An 18,629-nucleotide genomic window follows, 5' to 3' on the forward strand; every position below is an offset into this window, starting at 1 on the left:
ATTGTGAGGAGTGACTTCAGTGATGTAACCTGGTATGGTGCCGGGGAGTCGAGCAAGTGGTAAATCGGCGAACTGTGATGCTGCAGAAGGCAGCCTGCATCGCCGTTTTGTGAAGAGAGGCTGTGGTGCGAGGATCCCAGCTCCTGTGGAACGTGTTAGTACCAACTTCTCAGTCTTCTCTGAACTAACCAAAGACGTTGTGTAATCACGCTTAGAGGTCCCTGCACTACACTGGCGAGGATGATTGTGGAGAAGTGTGGCTCACGGTGTAGAGCAGGCAGACCCGGAAGCTGAGGTCAGACCCGGGACCAGGGTTCAATTCCCGACGCGGCAGGGTCTTGAGCTCAAATGTCCACGGACTCGATAATTCTCGCTTCGGTGCCTGTTCTAATCATGGGTTCTCACTCTGCAACTCTGGGCATTAAGCTTGCTTAATCTCCACAACGGCCCCCTGCGGCGGGATGCCTGGCTTTCACCTTGGGGATGCCCTGTAGGGGCTATCTCACAGGGAAAAGCCAGGACGGGTTCCCAAGGCAAGCGCCGGGAAACCTCCGGGTAGCTGTGCGCTCAATAAATGCAATAATAATAATATAATAATAATAATAATACATGCCTGCTCATGTGCCAGGAGAATGTTTCAAACCTGCAACCAGGAAGCTCTGTTAATTTCATGAGAGCTTACAGTCGTGGGGAAAATACAGTTGCTGCTTAAAAGAAGAATGCTGCGAGTGGTCTTCTGAGCTGAAGAAAAGAAAACTGCCAGGTCGCGACTGTAGGAAAGAAGGATCTGCTTCTTATAGTTACCCCCATTTTTGGCTGATGCTTCACTGTTTTTAACTTAGACTGGCTGGGATCCTGCTATCCAGGACTCCAGACTAGCTGCTTTCTCCTCTAAATTGATTTAGGTACCCTCCAGATTGGATTCTGGGGTACCCTTATAAGTCCCTAGTCTATACTATGTACCCAGGGCATAGGTACCCCAGAGGCCTCCCAGGGGCTGCAGCATGTACTGTGCCACCCCTGAGAGGCCACTCCAACTGACACCACAGGTCTGCTACTGCAGCCTATGTAAGGTGATGCATGCACCCCTTACTTAGATATAGGTTCACTATATCTGCCTTATATCACTGCACATATAAACCTATCAGTCACCCCTATGGCAGGCCTTATCAATCCTGAAGGCAGGGTGCTGGGTTTTATGTGAGAAGGTGCCCATGCATGAGCAGAGACCCCCTGCAGCCTTCGGATCCTATTTTACGTGGTTGTTAGTGATGCAGCCAACCATATACTTTTAAGTGCATTATAACCTTGCGGTAAATGCTAACTTTAAAACGGCTGCTTAGAAACATGTTGTGTTTGGTGTCAACCACCTTGGAATCATACCTCCCCAACAGTAACTGGCGGGCGAGGTATGATTCCACCCCCCCCCCCAAAGGGACATATGCGACACACACGTACACCCAGTACCAGCTTTCTCGACCTGGGCATCACAAAATGGATGCTACCAGCCACAGACACGAGTCTGTCCTCCTACTGCTGAGCCAAGCTCGAGCAAAGGAAAGCTTGACAATAGGCTTCCTGTCACAGGAAGGTCTAACCACCCAGACAGGCTTTAATGTACTGGGGCTGGGTGGGTGCACTCTGAGAGTGCTTTGATGTCTGCACCCCGGGCACATTTGGTGTCCCTGTGCATAGTCCAGTTCAAACCGGTTGCATGAGCCATTGGCTCCTGCTCTGGCGCAAATCTGGACAAAGGACATGAGTGTAACCACCCCTCTGTCCTGACCCTTCCATAAGTGGGTCCCAGACTTTGTCCCTCCCCTTCCTTGGGTATAAAGTAGGAACCCCTGACTACAGGACTTTAGAATATATCTGGACTAAAATCTGCTACAGAAACCAAGTACTTCGACGATCTGCACGATGCTGGATGACTGAAGAATCTCCCTTGGAGTAAAGGAGGTACTCCCCTGCTAAGCAGGCACCTAAACGCATCTGACCGGTTTGGATCTCTGAAGCTCCTGAGGACTCCGAAGATTTCTGCAACACAGGAGTTGGGTTCCCGAGGTCTCTGAGGTTAATCTGCGCTCTCAGCAATTCTGAGGCCCGTATCCCTTGTGGGGACCGTGCAACCCGAGCCCCTGTGCATCGTGCTCTTTTGCAGCAGAATATGCTTTTCGGCGACCCCTGATGCAGTGCTTTGGGCCACTTGTCGTCCTGACCCCGAGCAGTGTTTCCACTGAAGATTTCTGGCCTACTCTCCACAAGAGTTCCGTGGGCTGGTATTTCGTGATTCATCTTGAGGTCCCTTCGTGATCCCTGGTCCGTTAGCCCGTGGGTCCCTGTGAAGTTAACTAACTTTCCATGGGTTTTCCTGGTTGCTCCAGACATACCCTGACTCTCCATTGCTTGAAGAGTCCCCAGGACCTTGCTGGTCCTCAACTAATCTGATTTCCTCTGACCGCGTGGGTTGCAGTTGCCAAGGCTTGTTGGTGGTCCATTCAGACACTGACCCCCCAGCACTCGACATCCTTCGTGGGACAGCTCACTTCTGGACTTTGGTTGTTGTTGACATCTCCTGGTCCCCGTGGCTGCAGAGTCAAGCATCGGATCAACTCACCTGAAGCACCCGACATCGGTGGCCATTTGTCTACCGAGCCCCTGGTCACCCTGAAGTGACGCAGACTCTGTCCTCTCTGTTTTCAGGTTCTTCTCACCTCGAATCCAGGCTTGGATTCCACCGGACACTTTTCACCTTCCTGGCAGCAGCACTCTTCAGCATCACGCCATTGAAAAGGACGAAGATTCCCGACATCACTTTGCACCTATGCACCCGGTTCCCCTGGGTTAAGTAACACAAGTACTCCGGTATTCACAAGGTTGCTGGCCTTAGAACCTTCTATGTTTGAAAGGGTTTGCTCAAAGTCCTCTCCGAAGTGTCCTTGATCTTTAAAATTCCAACCGCAACCTTCCCATAGAGTTGTACGGAGCTCGCGCCTGTGTTCTCTCCGTGGGTCCCCTGTGTCACTACCTTGGGTGGTTCCTTGGGGTCCCAGTGATTCTATGTGCTATAGCACTGTGTCTAGTCAAGTTGTGGTTGTTATACCACTTTCTTAGTATATGGTTTGGTCTCCCCCTGGAGCCCACTGTGTATTGTGCTATTTACTGTCGTTCTAGTGATTTAATACTGTGTGCTTTGTTCTCTAATCACATAAAGAGGTTAGTAGAGAGTGTTTAGTAATAAATACATATATTTAATATATTCCTTGTGTTGTTCTCCTTATGTTTGATCATTCAGGAGGTTCTGATCTGGTAAAACAAGCTGCATTACATTCTTTCGAGACTTAGCCCGAAGGCTGCTCTCCATAGCTACCACTAGGATAGCTTTCAATAAAGGTTGTCTTTAACCTACTCATCAATAAGGGTTGTTTGGACTGGTACAAGGTGCCCACTATAAGTAGTGGTCAGCATATACCATGCCAACTTCTCACAGAGACGACAAAAAACCTGCGGGGTCACAAGGCCTATATATCCTTAGCAAAGAACTCTAAGATTAGAGAATGTGTTTCTTTGACATTGGTGCTAATGCATGAATGCAATGTTCACATTTGCAGCAACTGCATCCTTTCTAGAGTCGTGTCAAGGAAGTCCTAGATTCATGTTTTTTGCTTATTCTGGTGTACAGTTACAACACTGAAGGCGGCACAGTGGTGTTACCTCCAGGCAACATCAGTCCCTGTGTGGTAATCCAATTGCATGCTTTCCTGTTTTTTTGTTAGCAGAATTTGATGCTATTCCCTACTTTCCTTCTTGAGCATCCCTCGTTTCCTTCCATTCCACCAACTATTGTTAGTTGTGATTAGTAAGCTAATTGCCTAGTCCAAGTCCCCTTGCATAGTTACCCTGGCTCGTTTCAACAGCAGTTTTAAGCATGGTTTTTCCTGCTTAGTTATTTTAGTCCAGTTCCATACAATTTTATACCAGGTTTTCCCTTCTCCCTTTGGAGATAGTTTGGGTTTTCCATGTTTAATTAGGCTTCTTTAATCTAGTGTTACCTTTGCATTTCTACCATGCACTGCTCTAGTTCCAGCAATACTAACCTTACATTTCTGTAAGTGGTATGGTATTATTTATTGCTTGCTTGTACCATACAGATGTTAACCTTGTGCACTGTCTCCAAGGAACTGCAGGGGGTCGGGCATCAGTTTAAACACAATGGTTACATTCGCCACTTTGTAGAGTCGCGCAAATCTCACGGAAAAAGCCTAGTTTTGCCACCATGTATATTTGTATGTATGAATGTGGGTTAATGTGGCACAAACTGTCAGGAATAAGGTCTGGAAACGCTGCTTACCATTTACTTTTCTGCAACTATTTGAGATCCTGAGCTATTTCTTGTGAGAGCTGGATGGAGTTGACGAGGCAGTCCAAGTACTAGGCTCAATTGTAACAAAACTGGTGCTCATGTAAAGCGTTCTGATACCTTCGGGTCTAGTTCGCACTACATTAAAACAAAAACAAAAAATTAAACTAGAGGTTCAACTGTAGGGCCTCCATGTGCTGAGTTATGGGATAAAGAAGAAGCATAAGCCAGGAGCCTCAGAACCATCCTCACCGAGACCCAGGATTGTTGGTGGAAAGACCCAAGAAGATGAACAGCTCGGCCATTGTCCAGAGGTGATCTGCAACTCCAGGGGGGTGGCTTTAACAGCCAGGAAATAAGGTATGGGTAAGCATGTACCAACGAGCTCTGAAGGTGAGCTGAGACCACTGCAACCATTTTCATGAACACTCTAGGGGTTAAGATGAGGCTAAAAGGCAGTAGTGTCACAGGATGGACTTCCAGGTGGGGAGGGAATGTAATTTCATGTTCCTACCCACTGGTTGTGGGCCAGCAAGGGCAAATTAACGTGGCGAGCAGCAGTTGAGGAAGAGTTGGAAGATCGCTGCCCCTGCTGGAGTAAATGGCTTCGGCTGTCTTAAAAACACTGGGTTTCCTGCTGCGCTGGCTGATAAGGCTGGGGCAACTGGTATGCTAGGCCCCTGGAGTAGCCCTAAATTTCATGTACTGGTGGTGGAATTGTCAGGCTAGGTACAACCAAAAATTGTGCTGAGGGGCAACTATCTTTAGATTGCTTGAGCATCAAGTCAGCCTTTTACCCGAAAATTCTAGATCCATTGAAGGCCATGTCCCTGAGGGAAACCTGGACATCCCCTTAAGATACGGTTGATCACATCAAGGCAAGTCTTCTGAGCTTTACATTGGTGCCAGTGGTGGCCTTTATCAATGTAGTGAATGAAGGAGCAGATTGTCTGCCTTCTTGTCATCATCAGTGTTGTGCAGAATATTTAGTATGCGCTGGACCATGTCAGGATCGGAGAAGAACAGGGCATGCTGTCTCTGGCAATACTGAAGCCACAGAGTAAAATAGGTGATCTCACTGAATGACCACTAACTACATCAGAAATCGCATAACATGACGTGGGCCTGGAGAGGGACGACACTGGTTTAGGGTCCAGCATTGGGTTTCGATCTGGTACCGCCACCACCAGAGTCGGCATTGGCACTGGCATGGAAGAGCCTGGTGTGGACTTTAGAGCTGTGGTGGAAGTTTGGACCTTCATCAGTACAAGCCAGGAACAGATTCAGTTGGCAAAGAGGGAGACCCCAATGGCAGAAGTCCAATTCAAGTCCCTGAGGTCTTGGGGGGCTTGAAGGTACACAAGAAGGAGCCTGCTGTGCCTGGAAGATCTGCAGCATGGCATCCTGAAAGGCTGCTATTTCCTGTGGGATTGACAATATCCACAGAAATTCAGGTCATGCCTGGACCAGTTGCAAGACAGAATCGAAGGCAGACGTCACAGGAAGCAAAGAAACTTTCGAGTGCCACCTCTGCGACTTCTCACCTGGTTTTGGTGGTGCAATGGGGTCAAGTCCCCCCTAGCTTTCACGCACTTATGATTTTTTTTTATTTAACTAGCCTAACTCTGCGTGGCAACAGGACATCGCATGGGACTGTCTCATGACCGGGAACGGTCCCAGTACTTAAAGCAGGATCTGTTTCCAATTCAACCTCTTCATATGTTTGGTGGCACAGAACCTAGTTTTTGGCTCCCTGGCCACAGCCGGGTGCATTAGGGCACCCTTATCACACAACCTTGAGTTGTGACTGGACCCCAGGCTTCACAGGCACACGTCATGCAGGTCTGTAACTGATATCTCCTTCCTGCAGTCACAACACACTTTGCATTCTGCCATTTCCGGGAGGGACATCTTCTTTAGCACACTATTCGAAGTTTCTTTGGAGTTGCCAGAAGACCAACAAAGTTGGGAGCGGAGTTCCTGGTTTGTGCTGAAGGGCGCAAAAAGAAAGTAACTGATGTCAGATGCTGCTCACTCGTGGGTCATTTCAAGGTCACGGCAGAGACACATGGCTCTACCTATCGAGGTACAAGAGTCATTCCTGGGAGCAAAGCATTCACGATCGAGTCTGGCACCTGGGATGATGTTGTAAAGGTAAGAAATGTTTAGTTGGAAGTATCCATCAGAAGTAGCATCTACAGGTGGCAGATACTAAGATGCAGCACTTATGAACTGGACAGATATGGTATAGGGTCCAACACGGCAAAGCTACAATTAAAACGAGTAAAGAACAGGTGGTTACAGCTTCCTAGTCTAAAATCCCATTATCCACAGCAGGCGTGCCAAGAAAAGAGGTTGTATCATGCCCCATTATTGTGCGTCTATGCGAATAAGTAGTTTATGTGATGCGGGATTAAAAGAAATGGGACAGCAATAAAGAAGTTTTGTTATTTCGGACATATTCCACGCTTAAAATGCCATTTGGACCATAAAACAATGAATCAACGCTATTATGCAATTAATAAAAAGAATATAAATGTCGTGCTACCATTACAACATAGCATAAAACAGTGCAGTAAAGTATTGTAATTTCCAGCACTGCTGGCTCCCATCTGTCCATACCAGCTTTCTACATTAATGTAGTAACAAATCCACAGAACTTTAAAGTCATTAAATTACAAGAAAGTAAACGCTATTTCTCCCTTTGTACAGCTATGGTCTCAGACACGTTTTATTAAATAATCATGCATGGGCTATTCAGCAATTCCCAAAATATATAAGGTGCTATACAGCCTATGCACCGGCAGCAGCACACAAAAATTGCATTCTGGAATTGCTGTTCTTTTGTTAATGTAATTGTATGTGTCACATCAACTGAAATGTGCTACGAGTTTCCACAAAGAGAGTAAACATTCGCTTTATCCCAACCCGCCTATTAACACTGTTGTTGACAATGTTAATTATGTCCTAGATACAAATGGATAATACAAGTGAAGGCACTGATCCCAACTGTGAGGGAGTTGTCTGGTCATTAATGGTCGTCTTTCTTTAGTTAGTTCAGTTAAATATTCTACACAGAAAAGCAATATGTTCATCCAAGAGAACATTAGCCAAAAGAACTGGCCCACTGTGGGTAGTCGGTAATTCAGGTGGTCTGTTTCTTCACAGACACTTCCTACAGGCAATAGGAAGACCGGTACCCGCCTCTGGGATCAGGAAGATTAGAGCTTACACCATATGATGTGCCACTGAGACATACACGTAAAAAGAAAAATGTAAATATTGAAAACTTGTTATGTATAACACTTATTTCAAAAGTTTAGCTGAAGGCAGTGGTAAGGGGTGTACTCCACGCATTTCTCAGGGCTACACGACGAAACACGTGTTGGCTCTACGGCTAAAAAGGAAGATTAATTAAAAGAAGCCGAGAAAAGAACAAGTGTCGTCTGGAATGTTTGTTTTTTGCAATAAGATATATAATATAGTGTGTGCTTTAAGTTTTGATGTAATTGTTCAAGACTGTTTGCGATCAGTTTGTTTACAAACAGAGCGCACACCTCCATGCTGATGTACACGTGCAATGTAGTAAGCATTAAGGCACATCAACTACTTAAGAGGAACAACATCCAACATTCTGGTGGGAACATCCAGAATATTTGGGAGGTCTGCCTTCAACACCTCATATTTGAGTGAGCCGAATAAAATCCAGGCAAGAAGAAAGCAACTGCAAAGACTGGCATAGCTGTCAATAGTAGGTTACAACAACTGGCTACAACCAAGGTACTGCATTTCTAGGTATTCAAGATCTTGGGGGGCCTCTCCCTGCCCATCAGTATGTATAAGGTGTAACCACACAAAGGCCAACATTCTTCAGAGGGAGATTGGATCCTGCAATAGCAACCATGGACGCTTTCCTGCAGAATTATTCTCTAAGCCTCCATTGCACCTTCCTAACATTATACATGATATCCAGATGTTTGCAGTCAACATCCACAGTGATAACACCTATTGTTGCAAGTGCACTAAATGTGTGTTTGCAACTGCGTGTACTTATTCACGAAGTTCTGTTGATGTTAAGAAACCAATATAATCATTAAAAAAAAATAGTGGTATCGCTATTTTGGAACACACACGCCCAGTTTCCAGAAGTACTGAATCTTATGATGGACATTCTGAGTCTGGAATCCAGTTTTCCTTATGGAGACTGAGAGGTCAGTACCAAAACCTCGTCATGTCACGTTAATGCCATTGCAGGTGTAGGTCCTGATTGGTCTGTCCCACACCTTTCGTCAGGCTCCGTTACATTCATTAACAGTTATTGGGCCAGAGACATGAGAAAGTTGTATAAAGCAACCCAGGCTACATGATGTTACTGGGGTGTGGATGCAAAACTTGAGCACCTTTTGCCAGACATATTGTCAATTTCCTTATAAACATGGCATCAGCAGTAAAGCATATCACACAGTAAATACACAGTACTTGGCCACTTCCTCAGAACATAGGTTTTCCTATGTAAAAACAAAAAGTGATAATAGTTTGATTTGTGTTTTCCTAAGTGGTATTCATTTGGCCAAACCCCATTTCCAAATTATTATTCATAATTGTGGGTTCTGAATTTGGTTTACCTTATGTTGTCCTCCTTGTTAGATATAACATTCATACTCTAGTGGCTCAGTCACCTTGTTTTGTATTTAATCTAATTTAGGATGCTTTTAGATACAAGAGTTCTGGGCACTAGAGACTTCTCCTTTCTAATGTGTTCTTTATTATTTATACAGCAAAATCTAATTCTACTCATGTAGACTATCACTTCCCCACAGATCTGAAACTCTGTTTGTTGTCTACAATACTGCACATGTTCAACCAGCAATCTAAGGACATCTTTCTCACAACCGTTCATTTAATTTTGAGTAGGCCATGGCTGCATATGTTCATCGACTTTGTCTCCTTTGGTCAAATCAGAGGTGGAAGTGAAATGCGAAACAACCCTGGATCATTGACAGCATCAGTCCTAAGTTTCACGATGCAAGGGAGTATAGCTGACAAGCCCAACTATTTACAGATAAGTCAATGGTATATCAGCCTGTGTTCCTGCCCGCTCCTCTTCGGTGGTGGGAGAGGCCCTCTACTCCGGATACTTGAAGAGATTGAAAGATGGAGACAGACGGGAACAGCAGAAGGAACACCTACTACTGTAAAGCTGCTTCAAAGCTGGACACTTAGTCCCTTGTTCCATGAAACTAGATAACCTGGAAATCCCTCAGTAACCTGGTGGCCCAGCCCCACCCTGGGTCAAATGAATCATGGCACTGGTAACAGGTAAGCACACACGCTTTCAGAGTTCATTCAACAGAAGGAGTAATCGCTTAGAAGATTTTTTAGGATGTATCCTGCAGGGGGGAAATTCCCAGAGAAACAGGCTAGTCGTATTACTTCCCAGTGGTGAATATTTTATTGCAAGCTGGTGACACGTGCTTGCTTTACATCCGCCAATTCCCACTTCAGTCAAGTTCTTCAACAAAATGAATAGTCATCACAAAATATGAACTGGGTTCAAGTGACTTTCTTCTGGTAAATATTGCTACTGATGTCTGGTATTTACTTTTACACAAGTTCTTAAGGGCATCCTCACAACAAGAAAGGAGACTTTGCTGACCTCAGCGTTTATAAACAAATGCTTTTCCCCCAATTTTTGGAAACGTGGTTCCTGGTTACGGATGCAATGCCTATGCCAGGAGTTATTAAAAGTATAGTTTTTGTTTGTGCCCTTAAACAGAGCAAGAAAGGGAGCGAAATACTTGCCTCGGGTCTCTAATAAAACCAGAAGTTAACCCAGTGGCTATAAAAATGTACATACAAGCCAGAATCTTATCAGAAAATCCACGTTGTGAATAGGCACAGAGGAAGACACTCAGAAGAAGGCGAGGAAATGGTGAGGTGGAGATCTTTCTTTGTAAACGAGTTAGAGGGTTGCAGGTAGGGTGACCAACTGGCATGGGTGCAAATTCAGGACGGTGAGTGTAAAAATTCAGGACAAAGGGTCAAAATTCTGGACAAAAATTCAGGACAAAAGGTAAGTTTTACAGACCCATCAGAGGAGGTTGCTCAATATTATTCAAATAAGTAAATAGACAAACATTTAAGCACTAGTCAAGATAAGTTTATATTAGGTTGCAACAATAGCGTACTTCACGTTTTTTCAGTATGCAGGCAGCTTTGATCAACTGTGCAGGTCTCTTTGTGGTATTTTATATGATAATAATCTATATATATGGTTACATCACTGGGTTGTCCAGTCTGATATTTTGTTTACAATTCATGGTCCTGGGCCGGCATGTTTGGTGAGAGAAATGGTCGGGAAGATTTGCTTGGATAGACATTGTGAGATGTAAAGTGGCAAGCATAAGATGCAGTTAATCCGGATCCAAACATATTCAACCATTTGCAAACCTATCCATCATGTATTCTTCCATCCATCATTTCACTCTTCCTTCCCTCCATCCACTATTTTACGCATCCATCCATTATCCATCCATCCATCCACTCTTCCACCCATCCATCACTCATCCATCCATTTACCCGTTCACCCAACCAGCCACCCTTTCACTTACTCATCCATCCACCCAGTCACTCATCCTTCTACACATTCACCCTTTCAGTTATCCACACATCCATCCTCCCTTTCTCTCTCCATCCACCCTTTCACCCTATCCATCCATACACTCATCCATCCACTCTTCCACCCATCCCTCCATTCACTCATCCATCCAGCCATTTACCCTCTCACCCATCCAGCCATCCTTTCACTTTCTCATCCATCCATCCAGTCACTCATCCTTCCACCAATTCGCCCTTTCAGACATCCATCCATCCTCCCTTTCTCTCTCCATCGACCTTTTCACTTAGCCATCCATCTTTCCTTCCATCCACCCAACCATCCAATATATTATTGAAAATGCATCAGTTCTAAAATGATGACACTGAGAAAGAACTATAACCCTTTTTTTTTACTTCTTTCACCGCCTTATTTTGATTGACTGGATTCTCTCGTAGCAGCAAGGGCGTGATTGTGAATTTCTTCCTACTGACAGGATGCCAGAGGCTGGAGGAGGCCCACCACATGCCTTACCAGCCACACTGGCCCATTGTCATGCTGTATGTGGTAATCATCTGCATACAGATTGACAATGGGCGGGGTGGTGCTGCTCTTGCGCTCAGAGGAGTGCAAGGCGGCCCCCATCAGGGTTTGAGGATTCTCACAGGGGAGCAGTGCTGTTTCCCAAAGGCCAAAATTACGGACAAAAGGCGTCCGTAAAAGGAAGCCTCACGGACAACGGACGTGAGGTCCCAATTACGGACGGTCTGTGAAATTTACGAACGGTTGGTTACCCTAGTTGCAGGTTGGCTTCAGGGATCTTCGATAGCGCCTACAGGTTGTAGGAAGGATTCCCTCAAAGATGAACCTGGGCAAGGTTTTCAATATGCCCAGGAGGATTTAAGTGAGCACAACCAACAAGGTTCTAGTAAGACCGGACACCAGTCAGGGTGTGCTGGGTGCTAAAGGGTTACCGGTTTTATTACTGGGGCTGAAAAGAGTGTCCGCCTATACTGGGTTAAACAGTGTGAGGAACAGTAGGGAAGAGTGATAACAGCTCCAGAGACTGCTCACAGGGCCTGTCTGATAACATATTTTGCTTTCAGTGATCAGCCTGAGCTGCATCTTTCACGCCTTCTGCCTGAACAAAATAGGACCTGCATATTAATATTGAATGATCATGTTAAGCACTGTGTGTGATGCACAGATGTTTCTCAACAACGCCGTCAGCCAAAGAAAATACTACAGGCGGCAAATGGATTTCATTACAAGACTGGAGGCTACATTATGCATTATCTCTTTAATGCAGTCACAAGCAGCGGCACTACATCACAAAGTAAAATAGTTCTAGAATGGAATAGTCATATAGTATAAAAGGCATGAGCACCAAACAGACTGCCTCTTTTAAATGCGGCTCATAAGCAGATAAGTTCCTTTATCTTACTTCTTTAATCTTTTTTTTTACCTTACAGCTTGGTTTTAGTAGCATCCTCAAGGGCTTTTACCCCTCCCTCCCACCCCTCTTTCCTTCCTTGCACTTTCAAATGCCCTGATTCCAATGTATGGTCTCTTTGGCATCCTCTTTTCCCCCCGCCCTCTCCTCCCTTCTCCTCACCAGACTACCCGGGCGGGCATATGCGCTTTGATGTCTCCTTCTCGGTGCCCTTCCGCTATCTCCCATTTTCGTTCCCACCCTCTCTTGTGGTCCGATCTCGGTTCGCACACTACGCACTCCCACGTTCTTGACCACAGCTTCCCTCGCCATGTCACCACTGTTTCTTAGGCTTTTTTAAGTTTTTTGAATCTCCGTGTGTTTTTACTTCTGCCAATTCCTCCCGCTCGAGCATTCGCTTGAGCGCTCTTCCCCCTTGACGAGTGAACCTTGGCAACAGCAGTGCTGCGCGCTCCTGTTGCCAAGGTTCTTTCCTTTTCACCCTCCGCCAGCGGCTGAGCTCAAGCAGCTTGTTACAGTTGCTCCACTGCTATCAGCTGCTGCCAGTCACTCGTCCTTAGTTTCCTTGCGGTCCTTTGGCCTTTAACCCAGCACACTTGACGCCTTGATGCCCTCTGGGCTAAGTCTGCGCATTATAAGACTCCCATTCATTCATTCATTCATTCATTCACACTCCTCTCAAGCCCCTACATAAAAAATGTTAAAAAGAGAGAGAAATATAGTTTTTCAGGTTAACTTCGTTTTAGATAAATTACAAAAAAAAAAAGAAAAAGAGATTAAAGGGGAGCACTTACCTTTCCTGTATTATTACTTAAATAAATAAATAAATAAAAAAGGGGACATTTACCTTTCCTTCTGATTTACTTTCTCTCTGACCCTAAAATGTCAGACAGACTCTGACGACGCTCTTGCAAGCTGCCCCAATTTTAATGATGATTCTTTTAAAAGTTTCATCCATAGAGAGATGAGGTCCTGTATGCTGGACACCCTAAAGGAAGTTATGTCCACTAAAAGACTTCTTCCTTCTGATCAAGACAACTCTATTGAAGGTTCAAATACCATTCATATTGGCATGCCCACTATTGATGGGAAAAGAGTCAAATAACCTAAAAATATTGAGCCTAACCAGAGCACTGTGGGAGGTCCTAGCACCTTTCCTAATTTGGGAGGTCCTCGCACCTCAAATGTTATGGGAGGTCCTCGCACCTCATTTACTTTTGGTGTCCATAGCGGCACAAACTTCTCAGGTGTATCTGGCGGCAAACCACTATGGGTGGCCTTAGCGGCACAAACTATTGTGGTGCTCATAATAATGCCAAAATTGACTCTGAGGGTGAGGAGAGGTGCCCTAATTTTTTGTGACAAATTTGTCCAAGATCTAGACGACGAGGACTTTGATTTTAACAGCCAACCCTTTGAAGAGGAAATCCCCTCCTCGTCTAAAAATGTCATCCTCAACCCCTTGGGCTAAGAGATGTTCTCCACCCTTAACATCTCTCACCCCAGAAGTTCTAACTGGTTTCCCCAAGACCAAAGCAAATACTACAGGCGGTAAATGAATTCTCAGCGAAGCAGCTGCATTGAAGGCCTCTCAGACGAGATGCATGTTGCACACTCCAGCCCAGACGGAGAGTGGCGCCGCTCGCGTGCATTACACGGCCCCTGTCCAAAGCATAAACTCGACCAGCTTCAGCCTACGATGCCCAGGCCGCACTGCCCCACCGCCATGAATGAGTTCAGAAAATACACCACCCCAGGTGAAGAATCTTTAAGGGCTGCACAACAGCATCACGTGCTCAACGCATCCTGCACATTCTTCTTTGAAGCCCCGTTTCATTTGCAAAAACAAAACATATTATGTCCTTTCTCCAAAAGATCCCTTTTCAGGGATCCCTACCTGGCCCTTATTTTACGGTTTGTGAAACAGGGAATTTGGATGCACTCATATCTCACTCAGGATTTAAAAGAAAGGATGCGCTTAGCCCGGACTTTTTTCTAGTCAGCAGAGAGCAGGGATAATAACACCATGACTGAATTTTTCAAATTGAAATGCGTGTTTAAGTGCTGGGAAGTGAAAGTCTACTGCATGGTGAATTGGCGTGTTTGAGACTAGTGAATGTGGGCTTGTGATGAGCAAATAATTATGACTCTATAGGAAATATGCGGTTGCTAAGTTAAAGTTTAAAGACCCTTCTAGGAGGACTCCGGGCAAACCCTTCGGAACTTAAGAGTTTAGAGAGCCACCCCACCCGTGGATACCGTAGTATCAGAGTTACCTATCCAGGGGAGCCGGTGCATAGGTCCTAAGTGGCCTCAGACACTCTTGTCATTATCTATGGAAAGAAGTGAAGAAGTACTGCTGCTGTGAAGGTGAAAAGGGTCAGTTGGAATCCAAGCCTGGATTCTGGATGGAAGGAACCTGAAATCAGAGGGGACAGAGTCTGGGTGCATCAGGTACGAAGAAAGAATGCTTGACTGTAACCACGAGGTCCCGGAGGCGTCGAGGATGACCAGGAGCCGGAGGTGAGCTGTCTCTCGAAGGATGTCGAGTGCTAAGGGGCCGGAGTCAGGTGGGAGCACCAACAAGCCTTGGTAACAGCAACCGACACAGGAAGGACAAGCAGGTTACAGTGTGGAGCAGCAAGGTCCAGGGGACTCACCAAGCAATGGGGAGTCGGGGCACGTCTGGAGCAACCAGGAAAGCCCAAAAACAATCAAGATGACCCTAAGGCAGAAGGACCAGGCATCGCGAGGGGACCACGAGCAAGATTGCAAAGCACCAGCCCACGGAGTACTCGGTGCGAGGACCCAGACCCAATACGCTAAACCCTGTCTGGGAGGCGGACACACCTCCCAGTGACAGGATGGCTATTGTGCTGCGTTCCTCTGCTCGAGTTTCGCTCAGCAGTAGAAGGCCAGAAATAAGTCTCTGGCTGGCAGCATCAATTTTGTGCTGTACGGGCCGAGAAGGCTGGCACCGGGTAGACTGGTGACCCCGCAAAGCTCGCTTTATTTATTTATTTATTTACTGACATTTATAGAGCGCGAACGAATACCCGTAGGCGTCTCGGCGCTAGACTACAGTAATGTCCCTCCCCAGTGGTTGAAAGCTCATGCAGAATGGTGTGCTATGTTATTGGTTGAATAACCACGTCTTCAGTCTTTTTCGAAACTGCAGGAGTGAAGGACTGGTTTTTATGTGGTGTGGCAGAGTATTCCAGATTTTAGGAGCCGCAACTAAGAAGCGGCGGTCGCCCCAGGAGACTGTTCTGGCACGTGGGACCACTAGTTGATTAAGGGATGTAGATCGGAGCTGTCTGACCGGGTTATACGGAATTAGCTGGTCTTTGAGAAAGCGAGGTCCTTGATCCTGCAATACTTTATAAACTGTGCACAGGGATTTAAACTTTATCCTGTTTTGGATGGTCAACCAATGGTAAGTCCTCAAGGTGTCTGAGATGGGCGCGAATTTAGGCGTTTTAGACAACAGGCATGCAGCCGCGTTCTGTACAGTCTGCAGCTTTTTTATGACTCGAGATTGTGTATTAAGAAGGAGTCCATTAAAGTAGTCTAATGATGTTAAAACCAATGAAGTAACCAAGGTCTTGGCGGCCGTGTCCGGCAGAAAAGGAATTATTTTTCTTATCATTCTGAGTTTAAAATGGGCAGAGGCAGCTACCTTATTTGCATGTGCCATGAAATTGAGCTGGTCATCGAAGGTTATTCCTAGGTTTCTGACCTTAGAGGTAGGGCAAGGTGGAGTGCCAAAAGCTGATGGCCACCAAGTTGCAGACCAGGCTGGCGAGAGTGTTCCAAAAATGACCACCTCCGTTTTATCGGAATTGAGCTTCAGACAGTTTCTCGCCATCCACTCTCCAATGGCAATCATTCCATTTTGGAACCGTTCTGCTACCTCCTGCCCATCACCCTTGATGGCCAACACCAATTGCGTGTCATCTGCGTATGAGGTTAGGCTCATCCCATGTGCTTTGATGACACTAGCAAGGCCCAACACATATATATTAAATAGTGTCGGACTTAGGGATGAGCCTTGAGGAACCCCACACGGTAATGACAATTTGGCCGATTGGTGTGGTCCTAGTGTGACCATGTAGTCAAAGAGGAGTCCCTGGGTATACGCTAAATTGAGTATATTATGTGCACTAAATGAGTTCTAACCAATCATGCAGACATTCCTTATAAGGTTACTGAAGAAAAATATTTAAAAAAGTAAAAGATTAGATAAGGAGTTAAAACACTAAAAGTAAACGTTTACAATCTTTTTAATGTTTTATAAAAGTAAAATTTCTTGTCGCAAGAAAATAAGTTAAAAATCCAAAGTACATCTCTTTGGATAAGTACAATGAAATATCAAAAGACAGTTAAAAACAATTCATAATACATAAAAAACATAATATCACATTCATCAGAATAATAAAACAAAGGAGAAAAAGTTAATCAGTACAATTCCACAAAAAAACAACAAATGGATCCTTTTCACAAACCCCCACTACTTGTGGCCCTGATGTTTTTTTTGCCACTACTCCTATAGATCCACTGGTCTTTTCTTTAATGTTGCTGGTACAGTAGACAGTATCTATAGCTTATGGATATCCGCTACCTCCTTAACCTTTGTGGGATTCTAAAAAAAAAAAAGGCGTCGACGCGTTTCGGTGTTATTGTACTTGATGTTGTAACACCTTCATCAGAACATGCCGTCTCTTTGGGGTCACCGGCTTCTACACTTATAATTAAGTAATTTCCTTTAAGTATTTGAAGATCCCCCTGGTGCAACAGTCCTCAAGGAGCCTTCTATGAACAATTTCAGTCAGTTGTTTTTAATTGTGCCTTAGGAGTGGTGAACCTGCTCAAGATAGGAGGGTCCTTCCTTTGTATGGGCAGACTATGATTCCCCCTCTCTCCTCGGTGATTTTAAGTTCAAACAACGGTAAAAGCCTTTCTGTAGTTAAAACGCTCTCCTGAACGGGCATATGTCGATTTCACCTGTTCGACTTTGGAACTGGATGTGTTCTGTCGGTGTGTTGTACTAAGCTTCTGCCTCGTTCATCTCCTTTACCCGGGTACTTATCCAAAGAGATGTACTTTGGATTTTTAACTTATTTTCTTGCGACAAGAAATGTTACTTTTATAAAACATTAAAAAGATTGTAAACGTTTACTTTTAGTGTGGAACTCCTTATCTAATCTTTTACTTTTTAAAATATTTTTCTTCAGTACCCTTATAAGGAATGTCTGCATGATTGGTTAGAACTCATTTAGTGCACATATTAGACTCAATTTAGCGTATACCCAGGGACTCCTCTTTGACTACATTGTCACTGTACCCTGTTCCCTGTGGATAGTGGGGTACTCTCTCTTGTATTTAGTCCTAGTGTGACCGCCTGTGTTCTGTTGGCCAGGAAGGAAGCAAGCAGGTCTCTCGCAGTGAGCTGAATACCCATCTTTCCGACACGGTCGACCAAGATCTTGTGGTCGACCGTGTCGAAGGCTGCCGAGAGATCTAGGAGTACCAGCAGTGCTGTTCCTCCTTGGTCGCGGATGATTCTAATATCGTCCGCTGCTTTGATGAGAGCGGTTTCCGTACCATGGTATTTACGGAAACCAAACTGAGTGTCGTCAAGCAGATTATTTCTTTCTATATGTTCAGATAACTGCTGATTCATGGCCTTTTCCGTCACTTTAGCTAAAAAAGGGAGACTCGCTGTAGGCCGATAATTTTTCAATTCCTCCTTGTCAAGATTTGTTTTTTTGAGCAGAGGTTTGATCAGCGTGTTTTTTAGAGAGTCAGGATAGGTCCCAGAACTCAATATCGTGTTGCAGACATGAGTAATAATCGGGTAAAGGAGATGAACGAGGCAGAGGCTTAGGACAACATACTGACAGAACACATCCAGTTACAAAGTTGAACAGGTGAAATCGACATATGCCCGTTCAGGAGATCGTTTTAACTACAGAAAGGCTTTTACCGTTGTTTGAACTTAAAATCACCGAGGAGAGAGGGAGAATCATAGTCTGCCCATACAAAGGAAGGACCCTCCTATCTTGAGCAGGTTCACCACTCCTAAGGCACAATTAAAAACAACTGACTGAAATTGTTCATAGAAGGCTCCTTGAGGACTGTTGCCCCAGGGGAATCTTCAAATACTTAAAGGAAATTACTTAATTATAAGTGTAGAAACCGGTGACCCCAAAAAGACGGCA

The 18,629-nt window shown here is 45.1% G+C and overlaps 1 protein-coding gene across 2 annotated transcripts in view; it reads right to left on the minus strand.

The window, feature by feature from the left end:
• Window positions 1-18,629, minus strand: part of SLC39A11 (solute carrier family 39 member 11) — a 2,411,801-nt gene that overhangs the window by 625,678 nt on the left and 1,767,494 nt on the right. The gene's annotated exons all lie outside the window — the stretch shown is intronic.

The sequence above is a fragment of the Lissotriton vulgaris genome, chromosome 7 (assembly GCF_964263255.1).
Source record: "Lissotriton vulgaris chromosome 7, aLisVul1.2, whole genome shotgun sequence".
NCBI classification, from domain to species: Eukaryota; Metazoa; Chordata; class Amphibia; order Caudata; family Salamandridae; genus Lissotriton; species Lissotriton vulgaris.